At 44.5% G+C, this 3,288-nt stretch overlaps 1 long non-coding RNA gene across 1 annotated transcript; it reads right to left on the minus strand.

Moving 5' to 3' along the window:
* Window positions 1-1,004: 1,004 nt before the first annotated feature.
* LOC131424953 (uncharacterized) lies at window positions 1,005-2,065 on the minus strand. The gene is made up of 2 exons (XR_009228655.1): window positions 1,943-2,065; window positions 1,005-1,254 (listed from the first exon to the last, which is right to left on the minus strand). It is a non-coding gene; the product is annotated as an uncharacterized LOC131424953 (long non-coding RNA).
* Window positions 2,066-3,288: the final 1,223 nt, after the last annotated feature.

A 3,288-nucleotide genomic window follows, 5' to 3' on the forward strand; every position in this document is an offset into this window, starting at 1 on the left:
GGTTGGCACAACAGATGCTAAGTGAACTTGTCTGGCTACAGTTGTGATTTGTGGAAGAAAGAAACAGGAGAGAAATTGACTACAGTCACACCTGTTCTTAAATGTCAAGTTATAGCCTTCAAACATTTAGGAAATAACAATTTCACTAGTAGGTGCTCCTACGTGTCGGATTCTGTTCTCTCAGTGTGCAATGGGATTTCTCAACCTGGACACTATTATTCTTTTGGACCAGCTAATTCTTTGTCATGGGATCCTGTCCTGTGCATTGTAGGAAGTTGAGTGGCATCCCTAGCCAGCATCGCCACTCAGTACCAATAGAAAGTTCCTCCCAGGTGTGACAACCAAAAACATCTCTCAACAATGCTAAATCCTCCACAAAGCAAAATCATCACCTGTCAAGAGCCATACTTCGAGTTTTTTGTTTTTGTTTGTTTGGGGTTTTGGTTTTATTTGTTTTGTTGTTGTTTTGGTACTAGGGATTGAACTCAGGGGCACTTGACCACTGAGCCACATCCCCAGCCCTATTTTGTATTTTATTTAACGACAGGGCCTCACTGAATTGCTTAGCGCCTCGATGTTGCTGAATCTGGCTTTAAACTCATGATCCTCCTGCCTCAGCCTCCCAAGCTGCTGGGATTACAGGCATGCGCCAACACACCCAGCTCAAGTTATTTGTTTTTTACAACTCTCTAAGGTGATTACTGTTATCTTCTTTGTTTTATAAATGAGGAACTGACACATAGAGAAGTTATGAAATGTGCCCAAGTTCAGTGAGTTTATCGGGTGTACAGTGAAGCCCCTTCCCCAGGACAGGTTGATTCAGAGCTGTGACTTATTTACTAAACCACATTTAACATGTCAAAATACAAAATTTTTTAAATGCATAATATAGTGAACTTTTCAACTGTGTAGAAATTTATAAAAAGTAATATGACAACCAATGACAGTCTGAAAATAATAACAAAAATAATAACAATAAAGTTTTAAGACAGAGAGGCGAAAGGGGAATTTAACTTCTTTAATATCGTTGTCATGTTTTAAGCACAAGTGAAGGGTTTGATGGACTCCAGGCAGAACCTCAGACTGTATTTATCTTCCTGCTTTCAAGAATATTTGGCTGAAATTCATTCACTCCCACTCCTTCTTTGAGCCTTGGCCGCCTCCCTCAGGAAGTCCTCTCTGGCTGCTCCCCACTCCACTCTGACCTCCGCCATGGCTCCTGGTGTTTCTCTCCCCTGTAGTCACAGCGGCATCCTACAAAGGAGTTTGTCAGTCATAAGGCCCCATTATTTTATCCAATATGTTTCTCTTCCCCCCTGAAACTGTAATTTACTTGAGACTGGACAAAATTATTTTAATACTTGAATCCCTAGCTACCAAGGTATCTAGCAGGAACAAAGGACCTACAGAAGGAGAATGAGGAGCCGCAGACACCCTCTCCTACCCGTCCCCTGTGACCTCCCATTCTGTGAGGTTCCAGACTCTGCATTTAAATAGAAACAGATAAAGCAGAAAAGAGAGATTTAAAATGAAGAAAAAAGTTCACCCTTTGCTTAATACAGTGCTGGGGTGTGCGGTGTCCTCTTTAAATATGTCCTGTGTCTCTGTGACATGTCTTCCCCATGTAATGCAATAAACTATAAAATCAGATTATGCAGTAATGGTCCCTTCTTACCTCAACTACACTTGATACATGCAGTGACAGCACCTACTTACCATTATCTATTTCCCCAAACATACTCTTTGTCCTTCATCCCATCCACAATCCTAATATGATCCCAATATCACATATGTCTGTCTCAGTTCCCTCATCCATCAAACCAGGATCACCCCAGGGACTGCTTCGGAGATCTCCGTGCCCATCACAGGGTTTAGACACACAAAGAGCTCAAAACGGTGTGAATGTATGTAAGGGGCACTATCATCCCAGTCTCCTACTTACAGATCAGGAAACTAAGGGCATTAGGATTCATGTCTCCCTCATTGTCTGCCACTCTCCTTCCCCCAGATGATTCACCCATCAAGTTAAGTATCCGAAAGAAGGAAATTAGTGACTGAGGCAAAGGATCAGGCCTGAATCAGCTGGCTTCCTTCCCAGCCCACGTGTTTCCCACGGAAACAATGAAAACTGGAGAGAACAGGCGGCCTTCGCCTGTCCTTGTGCTTTGGCGCCCTCTACTGGCCCGATGCCTCACTGCTGGGAATCCCGTGGGGGCAGGGAAAAATGCCCACAGAGAATTCCTCTACTCTTTGCAATAAAACTTTCCTAGACCTATGTCCACCTGTGTTCTATTTTTTTTTCTTTTATATAAATATATAGGAACAAGAATGGGAAGGATTCTGAAACAAAACGAAACTTGAGGAAAGAATATTAAAAATGAAAATGAGCTTACTACTAAGAGGCAAGGCACTGTCATGTACATGTCCCCCTTTAATGCAGTTTAGCCTGCAGGCAGTGGTGTGAGCAATCAGCCATGGGCTGCATAGCAGAGGAGGAGCTGGAGGTCACTGAAATAACAGAGAAGGCAGTCTTTGCACACATGTGAATACACGCCTATTCTGGTATATTTATCAATGGATTCTTCAATTTTTAGCACGTCTGCATTCTAATACCCTTTATGTTTGAAGTTTCACTTCAGAAAATTGTTGGACAGTTGTTCCCAAGGCCAGTGCAGCATCACAGTGGAACAGGAATTAACTCCACCGAAAGCCACCATGGGCCAGGGTCTTCCCATATGATATCTCATTTAACCCGATAAGGCAGAAATTATCTTGCCCACTTTGTAAAGTTCTGAAAACTTCGGTAACTTGTCTACAAAGCTGGGCTTCCCTCCATGAGCCATCTTACCTCACGCCTTGCTGGGGTTGGCCCCTGTGAGTTCAGTTACCTTGGGCCCCAGAACTCCCTGGCCACACCAGAAAGTGCAGCGGATGCTGAACCATGCTGTCAGCATCTCAGATCCAGACAATTAGCTTTCAGCCCTTAGAGGCAGGCTTTGCTGCTGCCTGTTGAAGGGAAAGAGCTCACATCTTGCAAGGGGAGGAAGCTCAATGCTGAAGGCGAAATCAGATTGGCTTTCCTGGGGTGACTCGGTTGTTCTGAATCATCCAGTGAAAACAAGCATCTTGCCATCTGGTAATCGCCTTGGGGCCGAGGTGTCAATCCCCTCTCCTCCATCCTGCCCTCCTTAGGAAAACACTGGCCCTGGGTGGTCCAGATGGCCAGAGGCCCCTGCACCATGAACAGAGGCAACTGACACACAGGAGACTCCCTTGGCCACAGGAAGT

Source organism: Marmota monax, unplaced genomic scaffold, assembly GCF_021218885.2.
Source record: "Marmota monax isolate L192 unplaced genomic scaffold, Marmota_monax_Labrador192_F-V1.1 WCK01_AAM20220418_F8-fsc00003, whole genome shotgun sequence".
NCBI lineage: Eukaryota > Metazoa > Chordata > Mammalia > Rodentia > Sciuridae > Marmota > Marmota monax.